The sequence below is a fragment of the Phyllobates terribilis genome, unplaced genomic scaffold (genome assembly GCF_046119375.1).
Source record: "Phyllobates terribilis strain yellow unplaced genomic scaffold, ASM4611937v1 Scaffold_13__5_contigs__length_258822181, whole genome shotgun sequence".
In the NCBI taxonomy this organism is placed as follows: domain Eukaryota; kingdom Metazoa; phylum Chordata; class Amphibia; order Anura; family Dendrobatidae; genus Phyllobates; species Phyllobates terribilis.
In genome coordinates, this window is record NW_027362773.1 from 177,503,407 (window position 1) to 177,523,532 (window position 20,126).

At 45.1% G+C, this 20,126-nt stretch overlaps 1 protein-coding gene across 5 annotated transcripts in view; it reads left to right on the forward strand.

The window, feature by feature from the left end:
• Positions 1-20,126, forward strand: part of KCNC1 (potassium voltage-gated channel subfamily C member 1) — a 341,595-nt gene that overhangs the window by 197,987 nt on the left and 123,482 nt on the right. The gene's annotated exons all lie outside the window — the stretch shown is intronic.

The window sequence follows — 20,126 nt, forward strand, 5'->3', positions numbered from 1 at the left end:
TTTTGACTACGGGGTTATTATTGGGGGTGGCTGACAGAAGCCTCTCCATTACTAAACACTGGGCTTGATTTCAGCTGACATTACACATCCTGACATCAACCCCAAAACCATTACTCCGATTGCCACCGCACCAGGGCAATAGGGAAGAGCCGCGGCTGAGTTCCAGAAGTGGAACATCTAGTGGATGCGCCATTTCTGGGGCAGCTGATGGCTGATTATTAGGCTGAGTAGGGGCCGATATCCATGGACCTTCCCAGCCTATTAGTATCAGCCCCTAGCTGTCTGCTTAGCCTTTGCTGGTTATTAAAAATAGAATAAACCAACAAAGACACTCCCATCCAGAAGACAAATCAATAGAAGTACAAAGTAATAAAATATATGAATTTTTTTTAAGCATATTTATAAAACATATCATTAAGAAAGGAGAACGTACGACCAAAAAGCCAATCAAGGTACAAAAATGTAAACGTATCATACAATATGTAGAGAGTGTTAGATATGCGCCATAATCAACATTGGGAAATACAGGAGCCGATATTAACGTAAAGCGTCCAAATATAAGCATAAAACCACAATATATTATTATAAAGCGCTCGGTGCATAAACAGGATGCAAAAGCGCAGGACAGTTAACCCCTCCATGACCGCAGCATTTTCCGTTTTTTGCGTGTTTTGGTTTCTTGCTCCCCTTGTTCCCAGAGCCATAACTTTTTTTATCTTTTGGTCCATTTTCCGAGGCCCGTAGCGTCTCATTTTTTTGGGATCTGGGGCCGGGTGAGGGCTTACTTTTTGTGCACCAAGCTGTCATTTTTCGGGGTAGATCCGATGTTTTGATCTCCAGTTATTCCATTTTACTGCAATGTTGTGGCGACCAAAAAAACGTAATTCTGGCGTTTAGAATTTTTTTCTCGTTACGCCGTTTACCGATCGGATTAATTCATTTTTTCTATTGATAGATCGGGCGATTCTGAACGCGGCGATACCAAATATGTTTGTGGTTTTTTTTTATTATTTTATTTTGAATGGGACGAAAGGGGGGCGATTTACACTTATATTTTTTTATTTTTTAATATTTTTAAAAACATTTATTTTACACTTATTGCTTGTTTCTATACTCTCCATAGGAGACTAGAAGCAGCACTTGTCAGATCTCCTCGCTACTTAGAGGCGATGAGCAGATCGCCTGTATGCAACAGATTTGCTCACTTGCTATGACCGAACACTGGGTGGCGCTCATACCAATCAGGACATGACTACCACAGGGGTCTGATGCAAACCCCGGGCTGTCATGCCATCACATCAGTGACCCGCGATCATGTAACGGGGTCACCGATGGGCAGGGCCAATGCCGCACTTCCTAACTAGGTAACAGCCGTTCCCGTTTTAGGACAATTAGGATTATACCATTTGCCAAATGCCAGAATAATGAGAGAGAGAATGTTTTCAGGCATTTTTATTACTTACTGCAAAGTCAAAAGTTTACATACATTTAATTAGTATTTGGTCCCATTGCCCTTACACTGAATGACTTGGGATTGGGATCTCCTTCCACAAGCTTCTCACAATAGTTGGTGGGAATTTGGGCTGATTCCTCCTGACAGATCTGGTGTAACTGATCCAAGTTTGTAGGTCACCTTTGCTCGCAGCCTTTTCACCTTTGCCCATAAATTTTCAATAGGGTTGAGATCAGGACTTTGTGATTGCCACTCCAAAACATGGACTTTGTTACCATTTTGGCAGTATGCTTGGGGTCATTGTCCATTTGGAAGACCCATTTCCGCCCAAGCTTTAACTTCTTGGCTGAGGTCTTGAGATGTTGCTTCAGTATTGCCACATAATCTTCTTTTCTCATTATGCCATCTATTTTGTGAAGTGCACCAGTCCTTACTGCAGCAAAACAACATGATGCTGACACCCCCGTGTTTCACAGTTGGGATGGTTTTCTTAGGCTTCCAAGATTCTACCATTTTCCTCCAAACCTAATGATGGTCATTGTGACAATACCGCTTAAAATCTTTATCAGCCAGATGTTTAGATTTGTTAATCCAAGAGAAATACACTTTTATCTTTGTGTTGACTTCTATTGGTCTGTACAGTCATGGCCAAAAGTTTTGAGAATGACACCAAAATTATATTTTCACATGATCTGCTGGCCTCTGGTTTTTATTAGTGTTTGTCTGATGTTTATATCACATACAGAAATATAATTGCAATCATATTATGAGTACCAATAGGTTATATTGACAGTTAGAATGAGTTAATGCAGCAAGTCAATATTTGCAGTGTTGTCCCTTCTTCTTCAAGACCCCTGTAATTCTCCCTGGCATGCTCTCAATCAACTTTTGGACCAAATCCTGACTGATAGCAGTCCATTCTTGCATAATCAATGCTTGCATTTTGCCAGAATTTGTTGGTTTTTGTTTGTCCACCTGTCTCTTGATGATTGACCACAAGTTCTCAATGGGATTAAGATCTGGGGAGTTTCCAGGCCATGGACCCAAAATCTCTATGTTTTGTTCCATGAGCCATTTAGTTATCACCTTTGCTTTATGGCAAGGTGCTCCATCATGCTGGAAAAGGCATTGTTGGGCGCCAAACTGCTCTTGGACGGTTGGGAGAAGTTGCTCTTGGAGGACATTCTGGTACCATTCTTTATTCATGGCTGTGTTTTTAGGCAAGTCTGTGAGTGAGCTGATTCCCTTGGCTGAGAAGCAACCCCACACATGAATGGTTTCAGGATGCTTTACAGTTGGCATGAGACAAGACTGGTGGTAGCGCTCACCTCTTCTTCTCCGAATAATCTGTTTTCCAGATGTCCCAAACAATCGAAAAGAGGATTCATCAGAGAAAATGACTTTGCCCCAGTCCTCAGCAGTCCACTCCCTGTACCTTTTGCAGAATATCAGTCGGTCCCTGATGTTTTTTTCTGGAGAGAAGTGGCTTCTTTGCTGCCCTCCTTGAAACCAGCCCTTGCTCAAAGAGTCTCCGCCTCACAGTGCGTGCAGAAGCACTCACACCAGCCTGCTGCCATTCCTGAGCAAGCTCGGCACTGCTGGTAGTCCGATCCCGCAGCTGAAACAGTTTTAAGATACGGTCCTGGCGCTTGGGGGCCCACCAGAAATGGGGGTGAGTGGGTGGGGCTGCTGGTTGAGGTAGTCGGCCCTGGAAGTCCCAAAGTCGCAGCTATTCTATCCCAATTGGCCGGAGCGGAAGGGTGAGACTGTGTAATGTTGTGCCATCTTGGGTATTTGCTGGGACTGTTTTATGTGTTTATTGTCTTCTTTGTGGTTCAATAAAGTATTGCCACGCTGTTTTACCCTCACCCTGTGTTGTCTGAATAGTGTTATGCCCATGGAAGACCCCGGGTCTTCACATTTTGGTGGCAGCGGTGGGATACTACTCAGCCCAGAGGATCTGGGGGAGCTGCAAGGGGACTGGTGTTAGCACACACAGCCCAAAGGGCTCCACAACCAAGGAGGCATGTAGACAGACCCAACAGACCATAGGTGAGGCATACACAGCGGGTTTGGATGCTGCGATGTCCAACCTCACCAGCCCGGCCTTGGGAGAAGGACAGGATAGGATATACAGTAGAAACAAGAAACAACAGCTACAGGAGGTGTGCCAGCTTCAGCAGATTGAATACCAGGCCACCAACACTCATCGGATTTAATTCAGGAACCAAAGGATGCAGAAGACGGCATTTGTGGACACAATGGATGCCAGTCTGTTTTCTTCAATTATGTATGGAGTTTATTGGCCAGAAAGACATGGAATATGCTCTGAGGAAACTGGATGATGAAAGTTTTGTTCTCATGAAGGAGAGACCTCTTACATTCGTGTCTGTGCTTAATGACATGCTGATGGACTGTCTCCAATAAGTGGAGAAGGATGATTGGGATCCTAGCATGTCTGGCTGAATAAGATTGGGGAAGCAATGTGACGATATAGCTTAAAATCTTTATCAGCCAAACGTTTAGATTAGTTAATCCAAGAAAAATACACTATTATCTTTATGTTGACTTCTATTGGTCTGTGGAACAATGAATGTTTTCTAATTATGCTGATTAATCATTGTGGACCCTTATTGAATTGCAAGACAGGAGGACTAACTAAGCAAATTCATTAAATGCTCAAACAATGAGACATATGAGACATAAGGCTGCACTCTCCCCCCAACCTGTGATTGATGACCTTACACAGATGTAAATATAAACAGGGATGTCTGTAGTGCAAACCGAATCAAGGAGCATCAGAAAGACTTTACAAGAAGAATGAGAGACATCCTTCAGGACAGTAGATAGATTGCATGGTGGCTCCATCCAAAGAGACACAGATTTGGATTCTACATGATTCTAGCCTAAGGGTATTGGCCCTTACTGGAAAGATACAGATCTGCTCCATTAACCATCAGAGAGCCCATGGATACATTTGGGGAGACCAGGTTGGGATGATGAAGTCACCTGGCCCCATGGATAAGTTGTTTGGGGTTGCCAGGAGGGACCCACTAGTTGCCTGGAACTCATGGAGACATTCGGAGAAGCCAGATTGAGAGTTTCCATGGGGCCAGATGACCAGAGAGGCCAGAATGGGACCCTCGAGTCTCCTGGCCTTGTACCTCGATGGACTGCTAGCTTCCAAAGCTTGCCGCTACCTTCTCTCTGTGAGGGCTCTCCAGACGCGGGGGGCCACTGGTTGAGGTAGTTGGCCCTGGAAGTCCCAAAGTCGCAGCTGTTCTATCCCAGGCGGGCGGAGCAGAAGGGTGTGACTGTGTAATGTTGTACCATCTTGGGTATTTGCTGGGACTGTTCTGTGTGTTGATTGTCTGCTTTGTGGTTCAATAAAGATATGCCCGCTGTTTTACCCTCACCCTGTGATGTCTGAGTAGTGTTACGCCCACGGAAGACCCCGGGTCTTCACAGTCGTTATGCCCAAAAAGTTCAATTTTAGTTTCATCAGATCACCAGATATGTCTCCAAAAATTAAGGTCTCTGTTCCTGTGTGCATTTGCACATATTAATCTGGCTTTTTTATGTCTCTTTTGGAGTAATGGCTTCTTCCTGGCAGAGTGGCCTTTCAGCCAATGTTGATACAGTACTCGTTTCACTGTGGATATTGACACAATCTTACCAGCTTCTGCCATCATCTTCACAAGGTCTTTTGCTTTTGTCCTTGGGTTGATATGCACATGTGGGACCAAAGCCCGTTCATCTCTGCGACACAGAACCTGTCTCATTCCTGAGCGGGATGATGGCTGCACATTCCCATCTTGTTTGTACTTGCATATAATTGTTTGTACAGATGGACGAGGCACCTTCAGGTATCTTGAAATTGTACCCAAGGATGAGCCAGACTTGTGCAAGTCCTCAATTCTCTTCCTGATATCTTGGCTGATTTCTTTAGACTTTCCCATGATGCTACATGAAGAAGCAGTGTGTTTCAGGTGTGCATTAAAATACATCCATAGGTGTGTCTCTAATTAACTCAGATGTTGCAAAAAAAAACTATCAGAAGCTTCCAAACACATGACATCATCATATGGGCCGTCCAGAATTGTTTAAAGACATAGTAATCTTAGTGTATGGAAACTTTTGACTTTGCAGTAAGTAACTAAATGTCTTAAACATTCTCTCTTTGTCTTTCTGATATTAAGAAAAACATACATGTGTATTTTTATATAGTGTATGTAAACTTCTGGTTTCAACTGTAGATAGATATCCGTGAGATATGAAATTACTGCCTTACCTGTGTAGCTTACTGTACTTGCTTTAAATTAATAAATGAAAAATGTTGTGGGGTCCCCTCTATTTTTGATAATCAGCCAAGGTAAAGCAGACAGCTGTGGGCTTATATTATCAGGCTGGGAAGGTCCCTGGTTATTAGGCCCGTCCCAGCCTAAAAATACAAGAGAGGTGAGCGGTAAGGTGAGTGTGACAAAACAGCTTCTTATTTGAATCAGCCAGATGTCTGGATTTGTTAAGCCAAGAGAAATAAACTATTGTGCTTGTGTTGACTTGTGAATGTATGTGTGTTTCTTTGGCTGGTCAAGAAAGACAGTGACTCAGTGTTTGGGAACAATGATGTTTGTTACTATACTAATTGCATGTTGTACTAAGCCAGCTAGTTTATTTACGAGAGCAGGGGGATTAGCTCAAACAATGAGACCTGAGCGCTGCACCTCCCCCGACCTGTGACTTACGACCTTAGCCATATATGTAAATTATAAAATGGGTTTTAGATCCTGCTGCCAGGAAAATCAGAGAGACATTCTTCAGGACAGCAGATGGATAGCATGGCTTGATCCAGAGAGACATAGATTTGCATTCTACATGATTCCTTCCTAAGGGTACACGGTCCTGACTGGAAGTATACGGATCTGTTCCATTGACCATCAGTGAGACAATGGATATATTTGGGGGAACCAGGTTGGGATGATGAAGTCATCTGGCCCCATGGATATGTTGTTTGGAGTTGCCAGGTGGGACCCTCTGGTCGCCTGGAACCCATTGAGACGTTTGCAGAAGCCAGATTGGGACCAGCCGGTCATCTGGCCCCATGGAAACTCTCGGAGATGCCAGGGTCGGACCCTCAGGTCTCCTGGCCTTGTACCTTGATGGACTGTCAGGTTCCTAAGCTTGCCACTATCTCCTCTCTGTGGGGGCCCGCCAAAAGCGGGGGGCCAATGGTTAAGGTAGTTGGCCCTAGAAGTCCCAAAGTCGCAGCTGCTCTATTACCGGCGGGCCAGCGGACTGGTGAGGACTGTGTAATGTTCCACCATCTTGGGTATTTGCTGGGACTGTTCTATCTCTTTATTGTCCGCTGTGTGGTTCTATAAAGTATTGTCACGCTGTTTTATCATCACCCTGTGTTGTCTGAGTAGCGTTCTGCCCACGGGAGACCCCGGGTCTTCACAGTGAATAAGAGTCATTTTAGCCTTCTATGGTTCAGTACAATCACAGCTAGCCAGCTGCCATTTTTCTGAATCTGCGCGGAAGTGAATTACAAAAAAATCTGAAATTTCGCAAGTTGTAGATTTTAGTAAAAGTTGAGTAGAATTAAATTCCACTTGAATAAATGCTTTTAACCCTAAACCCTGCCCATCCATACTACTGCCTCTGTACTGTGTTCTGTCTCTATAATAGCCCCCATGCTTCCTTTTCTAGCACCCTCCGGTACTAAGGGTACTAAGAGGTGTTGCTGTGAGTCCGGAGACTTTGGTAGCACATCCAGAGATATTGTTACTTGATCGCTGATGCTCTAGCCACTTCGTTGTGCACAGGGGTCTCCGCATGCTTCCTCTACTACCACCTTCTATGAGAAGTGTTGGTGTGAAGTGCGGAGACTTGGTCACCAAATGCACAGTACATCCAGCGACATTGATTTTTTCTTGGTGGCTGGTACTGCAGAAAATGTGCAGAGAATCTCCTCCTATTCGGATATGTTCACGTCTGGTAATTTGTCTTCAAATCTATTGGGAATCGTCATTAGATGCTCCATTATTTTTAGACTTAATGGCTCATTAACGGTCTGCAGATGATAAATGCACATATTCACATCCATTTAAAGAATAAGATAAATCATTGCTGAAAGGGTGATACAAGGTGCAAATTAGCAAATTGCATCAAACAGAAAAAATCAGATACTCCACAATCCACTGTGCAATATCAGGATAAACTATGACCCAGTTCACACTTGGAAGTTCACCGCCGAGCATCATACTCTGCCTCCAGAACACGGACGTCTTTCCTGCACCGTTGCATTGGAGCAGCTGAGTTGTAAGGGACACTTACTGTTTTGCACATAGGATACATTAGACACATGGTCTGTATTGGCTCAGATTGATTTGCATAGAAGCATATATTTAGCAGCTTTTAGCTTTTCTTAGTGACGAATGTATTATCCAACGCAGCAGTAGTTACTGTCCGTAATCTGCTGCACAGCAATACATGACAAGATGGAATAATAATAGTGTCCTAGAGAAAACTTAAAATCAGTACAGACATCTCCAGAGAAGGGAGAAGAGCTGACACTTCAACCTTCTAGAAGTAGGCCTTCACATTAAACATATAGGAAATGAGAAAGGGAGCTAACACCTCCATCTCCATTGAAGTAGCGGCCCCCTGCAGTGACTATGTAATGAACACAGGAAGATCTACTCTGGGAGCCCGATACCAAAATGGGGATTTGTTTATGCAGGGGAGGACAATTGCCTTCCCAGGTATAAGCTTCCTCTCATCAAAGCATCTTTCGTAGACATTCTGTCTCCGGCGTCCAGATATCGATGTTGGGGTTTGCATGGATCCAATATTTACGGGAGATACATTTCAGCATTGTAGCAAAAAGACAAACAGAATGCATTCACTCACATCACTGTAAGGCCATTCTAACCCCTTCAATTTAATAAGGGTTGATGTTATCCAGGTCATGTTTGATCTCTATGGAAAGTTAAAAATGCAATAATAAATATGACGACAATATCTACTGCCTGGGACCTCCAAGGGCAAAGATATCCTGTAAGTTGAGTATCTCTTAAAATTCTAACAGCCCTACTACATCCCACAATCAGCACCCACATGAGCTCATCAAGAGGAGGTATGAAGATATAAATTTGAGGTAATAAAATGCAGTATTTGGGTTTCGGTCACTGGTCAATCTGGAAGACATAATTTGCTGTGATAGTGTTCCATTTTCCTAGTTTGAGTGCTGAACTCCGCTAAGCTCTGAGCCATTTCTGAGACATCAGGTTTAGTAATTGTCTTTTGTTATTCCTTTTTAGTTTATGTAATTGTATATATCATATTGTGGTATGATTATTATTTATTATTTTAGCACCATTTATTCCATGGCGCGTTACATGCAAAAAGAGGTATACATAATAAAAACAATTACAATAATTATGAACAATACAAGTCAGCGACTGGTACCGGAGGAGCGAGGACCGTGCCCGCAAGGGCTCACAGTCTACAAGGGATGGGTGAGGATACAGTAGGTGAGGGTAGAGCTGGTCATGCAGCGGTATGGTGGAGCGAGGACCCTGCCCGCGAGGGCTCACAATCTACAAGGGATGGGTGAGGATACAGTAGGTGAGAGTAGAGCTGGTCATGCAGCGGAATGGTGGAGCGAGGACCCTGCCCGCGAGGGCTCACAATCTGCAAGGGATGGGTGAGGATACAGTAGGCGAGGGTAGAGCTGGTTGTGCAGCGGTATGGTGGAGCGAGGACCCTGCTTGCGAGGGCTCACAGCCAAAAGGGATGGGTGAGGATACAGTAGGTGAGGGTAGAGCTGGTCGTGCAGCGGTATGGTGGAGCGAGGACCCTGCCCGCGAGGGCTCACAGCCAAAAGGAATGGGTGAGGATACAGTAGGTGAGGGTAGGGCTGGTCGTGCAGAGGTATGGTGGAGCGAGGACCCTGCCCGCAAGGGCTCACAGCCAAAAGGGATGGGTGAGGATACAGTAGGTGAGGGTAGAGCTGGTCGTGGAGCGGTATGGTGGAGCGAGGGTTACTGCAGGTTGTAGGCTTGTCAGAAGAGGTGGGTCTTCAGGTTCCTTTTGAAGGTTTCCATGTAGGCGAGAGTCTGATACTTTGGGGTAGGGAGTTCCAGAGTAGGGGGGATGCACGGGAGAAATCTTGTATGCGATTGTGGGAGGAGGAGATAAGAGGGGAGTAGAGAAGGAGATCTTGTGAGGACTGGATTTCTGCGAGGGTGGGCAAGTTTGTGGAGTGGGGATTGTGCACCTGGAGAGGAGAGAGAAGAAAATATAAGTAGGTTGTGTTCAGAAAGAGGGAGAGGTAAGTTAGAGAGCCAGGTGGTGCAGTGGTCAAAGAAGGTAGTGGCTGGCCCTGGGGGGCGGTAAATGACAGTGTCGTCGCCACATAATGTGGGACGTTATGAGACGTTGTGCCTGTTCCAAATTAAATAGTAAAATTCAAATACGTGCATGGAAGAGCCATGACTTATACATTGAGCATCAGGAAAGGTCTTTCTTTATTACATCATTGGTCAGGGTTTTATAGGTTGTTAATACACTGTGTTCCAAATTATTATGCACAGCAGAGTTTTCAACCTTTTCATTTTAATAAAGAACAAAAAAATGGTCATTTGTGAAATTCTAAGCATTAGCAGGTTATTACACACTGAAATCAAACAGTTTTCACCTCAAAACTTTATTCTAGGTGATGTTACATTTGTACATAGGACCGCTTGTTGGAAAGGAGCTTCTGAACTCTCTCGTCCATTGAATTTGTCAGGTTTTGGATGGTTTCTGCTTCAGTTGTTTTGCATGAGGACAGAATACCCTCCCAGAGCTGTTGCTTAGATGTGAACTGCCTCCCGCCATCATAGACACTCCTTTTGATGATGCTCCAGAGGTTCTCAATGGGGTTGAGGTCAGGGGAGCATGGGGGCCACACCATAAGTTTGTCCCCTTTTATGCCCATAGCAGCCAGAGATGCAGATGTGTTATGTGCAGCATGAGTGCGCGTGTGTCCCTAGTAACCCGATGTTTATCATGGTTACCAGCCTGCTCCTGCTTCAGCAGGCTCGTAACCAGGAGCAGGACATCGTGGAACGATTCTTTCCATGATGTCGCTGCTCCCCTGATCGTTGGTGAGCCTGCCTGTTTGACAGCTCACCAGCAACCACATAGCGACGCAGCAACGATCCCTGACAGGTCGTATCGTTGTCGGGATCGCTGCTGCATCGCTTAGTGTGACGGGGCCTTTAGAATATCAAAGATGGAGTCAGGATATCTAAATATAAATCCTGCTCTCACAATTCCCTTCTCTTGCGGCAGTGGATGGCTGCTCCAGCCGAAGTTCCCGTCTACAGAATCCCCCAGATACCTTCTCCTCCCCTAATAGAAGAAGCCGGTCTTCCTGCGCTGCTTCACCGGGTTCTCCGGATCGCTCTGTCACTCCAACAGATGGACACACACACAAGCCACAGCAAGCAAGGAAACTATAAGGTGCCACATTCACGTGCCGGTCAGAGTTGGCATCCAGCCGTTTGTCATTTTAGATATGATTTATCCTGTCCACATTTTTATTCGCTGTAACCACGGGGAATAGTGATTCAAGTCCCGCTGCTACTTGATCTCTGGCTTTGAACGAATCTTGTTCTCCTCTCGGGTCTCCAGTAGCGTTGATGTACACGTGAGCAGCGAAAGAAGTAGGAATACTGGTGTTATTCTTGTCTGTATTCAGAGTCACAATCTCTAGTGGTATAAGGAATCTAACAATAGCACAAGAGCTCTCCCATCCCACTGGCAAAACTGGATAAAAGTCACCATTTCCACCCACCCGCCATAAGTCAGCCCTAGCTGTCGTCTGATTCTAGAGTGCATGGCCTCGTATCAAGTTAGTGGTGGTGGTGGAACTGCAGTAGAAGGAACCTAAATGCTTTAGGTCAATGGTACATGCTAAACTCTGGAACCAAGTGTAATTCCCACTGGCCTTTATGTTTTTTAGGATTTATAAGGAGATACAACTGCTGGAGCAGATTACACTCTGATGTATTTTCTCCTTCTGTAGCAGAAAATAGTTGAATTAGTTAGAAGAAAGAAATGAGGTTTGTCTGGTCGCTTATAAGGAAAGGCACCAGAAATAAGTCTTTGGAAGTATTAAGTTGCATGGTCTCAGTCTTATTTAGAATAGGTCGGTAAAAGGTAAAAGTGTCCTAATTGGTCAGTGCCACCCCAGGATATTTATTCCCATCACATATATAGTCCTGTGTCTGTAACAGAGGGGTTCTCTATTGTCAAGTTTTTTGGGAAGACAGTTGTCAGACTTACAAGTAAGGCAGGATCCTACTGTACAACATTTGGACAAGTATTCTTGTTGTAGCAGAGTCATTCTAGTGAGGAGGCTCCTACTTCTACCCTTGCTGTCTGTCTTTTATCAGGCTACGGAAGGATGTTAGACCCTGTCTTCCCTAGCGTTCCACCCCACCATACTCCAGAACTTACAATCAGACCCGTGGTGACATATATATACTTTTGGGTAAGTCTATAGGTGTCTCCACGCTGCTACTCCTCCCTAGTTCAGGAGACCATGTTACACAGGTCAAATTTATAACAGACTCCAGGATCTGAGGTATCAAACCAGAAGGTGGTAACTAGCTCCCCATTCTTTCTCTCTTGGGACCTAGTCCTCGATGAGCCCACATTTATCTGGACAAAGCACAGGGTGTGCGTCCACATCACTCGGTGGCTTTCTTGGGCTTAGCTTAGGGCTCAGCTGTCCTCCTGCAGTGTAAAGCGTGGATCCAGTTGGGCTTTCTCTCGAGCTTTACAGCCATCTCAGTTGTCATCAGGACTTGGAAGAGTCCATCAAATCGAGGCTTAAGGGCTCTCCTGATGTGTCTTTTGACCACCACCCAGTCTCCGATCTGGAGGGGGTGGCTCCCTTCCACAGAATCTGGATTTAGAAAAGAAGAGCAAACTCGAGAATATATGTTAAACAAGCTTTTTGTAAGTTCAACAACATAAGAAGACAGCATATCATGTTACATCTGGAGGTGCTGTGGAAAATACAACCCTAGCCTAGGGGCTGACCCAAATAACATCTCATATGGGCTGAGGCCTGTCTTTTTGTTGGGAGTATACCTGATCGAGAAGAGTGCAATCGGCAAGCATTCTGTCCATGGTCTGCCCGTTTCAGCCATGGCTTTCTGGATTTTCAGTTTCAGGGTCCCATTCAGTCTTTCTACTCTACTTTGTGGATGGTACATAGTATGAAAGGCCTTTTCCACTTGCATTATTTCCTGCATTGCTTCTCCGGTAAAATAGGTGCATCTGTCACTCTTCATGTTCTCAGGCATCCCGTATTTCAGACGACTTCTGAAATTAGTCTCTTTGCTGTAGCCTTTAACGGTAGCTTTACACACGGGATACGCTTCTGTACATCCTGAAAAGAGGTCAACACATACAAGTAGATACTCGTAGGTTTGCATCTTGGGAAGTTGAATGTAGTCCTTCTGAAGACACTGGGATGGGTACAGGGGCCTCAGTGTTTGTGTCTCATAGGCGTCTTTTTGATGCATCTCACATTGTTGAGCACTCAGGTCAGACAGGCTTGAACATGTTTGGCTACAGTGACACTGAACCCAGGAGCATAACAGTGGCAGTGGACGAGGTCTGTCACGGCAGTCTTTGACTGGTGGGTATTGCCGTGGGTAGCTTGAGCCATCATGGGATATAGAACTCAGGGAAGGCAAAGTTTGTCCCCGACGTGTCACAATCCTTCTGGTTACTGCACAACTTCCTTCTCTTGTCATCTGGCAAATTCTTCAACACCAGCCTGTTGTTGTAGCTTCTGGAGAAGGTCGTAGTTCACAGGTGGGTCCTTGGCAGAGTCCACCTGTGCAGCTGCCACCCCGGCAGGGTTGTCTCTTGGTTGGCAAGCTGCAGATTTTTCAGTCTGGTCGGCCAGGTGGTTGCCTTTAGCTCTAGTTTAGTCGTCCTTTGCATGGCCTTTGACTTTCACCATGGCAGCTTTCTTGGGTAAAGGTAGGTCCTGCATCAGGTGTTGGATGGGTTTATCATTTTTGATAGTGTGACAGAGTCACTGGTGGAGTATGTGAGGGGAGGTATGTTTCTCTACGGCTGTTAGCCTTAGTGAACTGAACTACAACTTTTCTCCAGCATGTTATATGTTGGAGGGTTTAATCACCATTTTGAAGGGAGTGGTTTATGTGAATGACATAGAGATGGGAGGGAAGTCATTCACCCTACTTCCCCTCAGGGTGTGGCTGAGGAAGGTTAAATGCTCAGTCACTATTTTTTTTTTCTCTGGTGTGGTCTGGAGAGTGAAGTCTTTAGGCTGTGTGTGGTGAAGCCAGAGAGCTCCACCGAAGGACTTGTGTTTGGTGGGACTTCTCTGTGTTACCCGGAGCGGGCGAAACCCTGCTTACTTATGGACTGTGCTGTACTTTATCTTTTGTTTTCCCTTTATCCCGGAGAGGACTTGTTTATTTTTTTGTGGAACCCTGATGGAGTTTATGCCGTATAATAAACCAGCAGGAAGTTATCCTGAGGCGTGTGTCCTGTGTCTGCCTCTGTGAGAGCCAAGCAAGTCGCTTTACCACAATAGTCTTACTTGCAGCTGAGAGGAAAGATCAAGCTCTCCTTATAGGTCCATAGTCATGAAAGCATAGTGGCTGTCTGTATAAATCATGGCAGTCTGGTCTTTAGCATGTCTGCCATGTCTGTCTGTGTGGGGGCAGCTGCTCTGCTTTTATGGTTTCATGGAGGAAAACAGCAGCATATCCAGTGTAGTACCGGCCATCGACTCCATACCGCGATCCATTGACGCCATACCGCGATCCATCCACAAAGAGCTCATGGTCTGGGTTATCTTGTGGGACATTGGTAACATGACTGAAACCTCTCTGTGGGACATTATTTGTACACTGTCATGTTCCTCTTGAGGCTTAACTAGCAGATCACCCACATTACCCCTACAACCCCCTTTCCTCCCTCCAGAGGCAACAAGGTGGCTGGATTCAGAGTAGTGCAACGGTGAATGGAGATGTTATCAGGCATGAGGAGGGCACATTAAAGTCTGAGATGTCAAGCAGTACTGAGAAAGAATGGACATAACATCACGATAGACGTAAACAGTGAGAGAGAAAGTTAAAGAAATTCCAGCCGACTCATACAGCAGGAGCTGCGCAGCATTTATGACACGGACTCTCCCCTCTCCCTGCATGAGAAGTTGGAAGGAGGAGGGTTATAACTCTCCTCTCCCTTCTGACCTCAGACTGCAGTTTCTGTGTGTCCAGCTTTTCACGATTATAACGTCCTTGTTTGTACTGATTGTACATAAGAGGGGCTCTGGACTGGGTTTTTGCCTTGTTATTCAGGGCATTCGTTGTTTTCACACCCTTGGCTACTTTGTATAACAGCCGGGTACTGTAGGTGGGACACTATTAGTGGCTCTTTAATCACGGGCTTTTAAAACTTCAACAGAGGCACAAGACAGTAAAGGGTGTCAACTTTAGACGTGTTCTCACATACTAAGTCCTGCCATCTTTGCCAGAGCCGGGTATAATATTTTTCTACTAACAGGCGAAAGCCTTTCTAATTTTAGCTTTCTCTAACAAATGGCATGGGAAACATTTCAGGGTCTGGCATTCTACTCATCATACCCAGCATTTAATTAGGATTCCAGGGACACAACACACCCTCCCGGGGCTCTACAGTGTCTAGTCTCCCAGACTGGGGAGCGAGGTCTGGTGGTAGCAGTCTGGGCGAGAGTTTGGGCGAGCTGTGGGGGTTGAGGGAGTTAGGGGTTAAGGTGAGCTGCACATATTTCTTTAGTTTCTTTTAGAAATTCAGCAGCAGTCCTACCTTGCTCAATCTGTTCCTTAATGAACAGATTAGATTACCCACCATCTGTTTCTTTAAAAACGGAAATACAGGACTAGAGAGACAAACCAGTGTCTCGTACCACACACACTATGGCTTTCTACTCTGTCACTCCTTGCCTAACTATAATCAGACAAAAACCATCAGCCCCTTCGTCTAGGAGCTGAAACCATTTGGGTTTCCTTAGCAATACTTCTGCTCCACCGGGTACAATCAACTAATCACTACAATCCAACCCCACATAACGATGACCAGTGGAATACCAGTCCACACTTCCCATTCAACACAAAAGTTCAACACAGTACACAAGATCTCATTAGGGTCCTTTGTCTAACAATAATGGACCCACTTACTATGAACAGATCGAATGACCTGCAACATATTTATCCAACACACACTAAAACCACCAAAACAAGGGTGTAAATTAGGACGCTTTCCAGAACTTGGAAACAAACTGGGTCCCCTGATCTGACACCACATCGAAGGGAACCCCGTGAAAGTTCACAATCTCATTTATAAACACCCGAGCAAGAGTCTTGGCATTTGGAAGTGCCGGTAATGCGACGAAGTGAACCATTTTACTGAACCCATCTACTACTACCAAAACCACCATTTTGCCTGCCGATACCGGTAGGTCAGTAATAAAATCCATGGACAAGTGTGTCCATGGCCTGCTAGGAATAGGTAGTGGAAGAAGAGGACCAGACGGACGGGTATGCAATACCTTAGAACGCGCAAACACTACAAGAAGACACATGTTCAATCATATCCCGATGCAACCCCGGCCACCAAAAATTACGAGAAAGGAGGTCCACAGTTGCCTTACCACCTGGATGACCAGCATGCACAGAGTTGGGTTTTTCCCTAATTACTTTGCTTCGCAGATTAGATGGTAAAAATAACATTCCTGAAGAGCAGGAGGCAGGGGCATCCCTCTGAGCCTCCCACACCTCACCCTCCAGTTCAGGGTACAATGCCGAAATGACTACCCCTTCTGTAAAATCAGGGCTGGGTTCTCATGGTCACCGCCACCAGGGAAGCTCCGGGTCAAAGCATCAGCTTTGATGTTTTTGATCCCTGGACGGAAAGTGACATCAAAATTCAACCTAGTAAAAAACAAGGACCATCTATCTTGCCTAGGGTTGAGACGTTTAGCCGATTGAAGATATGACAGATTCTTATGGTCTGTGATAAAAGTAATAGGATGGACAGCCCCCCCCCCTCCCCCAACCAATGTCGCAATTTTTCGAACACCAATTTAATCGCCAAAAGCTCCCTATTACCCACGTCATAATTTCTCTTAGCTGAAGGTAATTTCTTAGAAAAAAAGCGCATGGGCGCCATTTACATGGGGACGGACCCTAAGATAACACAGCCCCAACCCCCACTTCCGACGCATCAACTTCCACAATAAGGGATAGTGGCAAAACAACTCTTTAGGGAAGAAAAAGCCTGCAGGGCGCCATCCAGCCATTTGGAAAAAAACAAACCCCTTCCATTTCATGTCAGTGAGGGGTTTCACAATTACCGAATAATTTTGGATACATTTCTAGTAAAAATTAGTAAAGCCTAGAAAATGCTGTAGAGCCTTCAGGTTCTTGGGAAGGTTCCAATCAAGAGCAGCACGGATCTTCTCCGGATCCATACGAAAACCTAAAGATGACAACAGGTACCCCAAAAACTGCACCTCCTGAACAGCGAAAACACATTTTTCTAGTTTGACATATAGTTTGTTATCACTTAATATCTGAAACACCTGTTTAACATACCCTGAATGTGTCTCAAAATCAGGTGAGTGAACCAAAATATCATCCAGATAGACCACCACAAACCTGCCCCCCCAAATGATGGAAAATATCATTTATGAAATGCTGGAACACCGCAGGTGCATTGGTCAGACCGATAGGCATGACCAGACTCTCGAAATGATCCTCAGGGGTATTGAACGCGGTTTTGCATTCATCCCCTTCTCTGATTCTAACCAGATTGTAGGCCCCCCTTAAATCTTACTTGGAGAACACCTTAGCTCCCACAACCTGGGTGAACAGATCTGGAATCAGAGGAAGAGGGTAGAGGGTATGGATCACAGATGGTAATTTGATTTAATCCCTGGAGATCTAAACAGGGACGTAGACCGCCATCTTTTTTCTTCACAAAGAAGAACCCTGCCGCCACAGGCGAAGATGAGAGTCTGATATGTCCCTTCTCCAGACTTTCCACAATGAAATCCTTCATGGCTTGTCTCTCAGGGCCAGAAAGATTATACAGTCTGGATTTTGGTAGTTTAGCTCCGGGGGTCAGGTTAATAGAACAGTCATATGCACGATGATGACAACCCGTCTCAGAAAAAATGTCCTCAAAAACGCAGGTAAGGTCTCTGTAGAGACTGTAGAAAGGGAAATATTTAAACACTTCTCGTGGCAGTAATCTCCCCACTCAATGATTTCACTGGCTTGCCAGTCCACCAGCGGATTATGTTTAACCAACCAGGGTAGACCCAATACAATTGGCGTGGGAAGACCGTACAGGACATAGCAAGGAATTATATCACAATGAACCGACACCACCCTCAGTTTTATGTACAATCTGAGTCAGAGCTTTCTGTGCAAGTGGCACTGAGTCGATGGCGAAGATGGCTAAAGTACAGCAACCAAGACCATGAGTTCTCACAAACTCGGCATCAACCATGCTGACTCCGCCTTCACTGTCAACAAACACAGAAATTTTCTCGGTTTTGCTCTCTAGCACCGCCTCTGCTGTCAGGACAAACCGGGAACTGCACGACGTACACATCAGAAATACCACATAAGCACAGTGCACTTATCAGACACTTCACACAAGCACAGCTCACCCATTAGAACTATCACATAAGCACAGTGCACTTATCAGACACTTCACACAAGCACAGCGCACACATCAGAAATATCACATAAGCACAGTGCACTTATCAGACACTTCACACAAGCACAGAGCACACATCAGAAATATCACATAAGCACAGTGCACTTATCAGACACTTCACACAAGCACAGAGCACACATCAGAAATATCACATAAGCACAGTGCACTTATCAGACACTTCACACAAGCACAGAGCACACATCAGAAATATCACATAAGCACAGTGCACTTATCAGACCCTTCACACAAGCACAGCGTATACATCAGAAATATCACATAAGCACAGTGCACTTATCAGACCCTTCACACAAGCACAGCGTATACATCAGAAATATCACATAAGCACAGTGCACTTATCAGACACTTCACACAAGCACGGCGCACACATCAGAAATATCACATAAGCACAGTGCACTTATCAGACACTTCACACAAGTACAGCGCACACATCAGAAATATCACATAAGCACAGTGCACTTATCAGACACTTCACACAAGCACGGCGTACACATCAGAAATATCACATAAGCACAGTGCACTTATCAGACACTTCACACAAGCACAGCGCACACATCAGAAATATCACATAAGCACAGTGCACTTATCAGACACTTCACACAAGCACAGCGCACACATCACAAATATCACATAAGCACAGTGCACTTATCAGACACTTCACACAAGCACAGCGCACACATCACAAATATCACATAAGCACAGTGCACTTATCATACACTTCACACAAGCACAGCGCACACATCAGAAATATCACATAAGCACAGTGCACATATCAGACACTTCACACAAGCACAGCGCACACATCAGAAATATCACACAAGCACAGTGGACTTATCAGACACTTCACACAAGCACAGCGCACACATCAGAAATATCACACAAGCACAGTGGACTTATCAGACACTTCACACAAGCACAGCATACACATCAGAAATATCACACAAGCACAGTGCACTTATCAGACACTTCACACAAGCACAGCGCACACATCACAAATATCACATAAGCACAGTGCACTTATCAGACACTTCACACAAGCACAGCGCACACATCAGAAATATCACATAAGCACAGTGCACATATCAGACACTTCACACAAGCACAGCGCACACATCAGAAATATCACACAAGCACAGTGGACTTATCAGACACTTCACACAAGCACAGCGCACACATCAGAAATATCACACAAGCACAGTGGACTTATCAGACACTTCACACAAGCACAGCATACACATCAGAAATATCACACAAGCACAGTGCACTTATCAAACACTTCACACAAGCACAGCGCACACATCACAAATATCACATAAGCACAGTGCACTTATCAGACACTTCACACAAGCACAGCGCACACATCAGAAATATCACATAAGCACAGTGCACTTATCATACACTTCACACAAGCACAGCGCACACATCAGAAATATCACATAAGCACAGTGCACATATCAGACACTTCACACAAGCACAGCGCACACATCAGAAATATCACATAAGCACAGTGCACTTATCAGACACTTCACACAAGCACAGAGCACACATCAGAAATATCACATAAGCACAGTGCACATATCAGACACTTCACACAAGCACAGCGCACACATCAGAAATATCACACAAGCACAGTGGACTTATCAGACACTTCACACAAGCACAGCATACACATCAGACATGTCATACAAGCAGAGCACAAACCACAACAAGGTTCACCGCCCCCTTCTCATTGTAAGGGTTCCCGCTTCCTTTCCGGGCCCCGGTTGAGCTGCACAGGCTGTATGTGTCCATGCTTGTCCATCTTTTCTTTTCCTGTGAGTGATCAGATATAGTGGCAGAGCAG